Source organism: Suricata suricatta, chromosome X (assembly GCF_006229205.1).
Source record: "Suricata suricatta isolate VVHF042 chromosome X, meerkat_22Aug2017_6uvM2_HiC, whole genome shotgun sequence".
Classification (NCBI taxonomy): domain Eukaryota; kingdom Metazoa; phylum Chordata; class Mammalia; order Carnivora; family Herpestidae; genus Suricata; species Suricata suricatta.
Window position 1 is genome coordinate 64,893,897 of NC_043717.1, and position 310 is coordinate 64,894,206.

Below are 310 nucleotides of genomic sequence, written 5' to 3' on the forward strand. Positions count from 1 at the left end.
ATATATATATACACACACACCACATCTTGTTGATCCATTCATCGGATGATGGACCTATCAGACTGGTTATAGACCTATCTAATGAAACTTGGCAGGCCAGGAAGGAATGGCAGGAAATCTTCAATGTGATGAACACAAAAAACATGCAGCCAAGAATCCTTTATCCAGCAAACCTGTCATTCAAAATAGAAGGAGAGATAAAGGTGTTGCCAAATAAACAAAAATTGAGAGAATTCATGACCGCAAAACCAGCCCTACAAGAAATCGTAAGAAGGACTCTCTCAGGGAAATGTTGCAAGAATACAAGGTG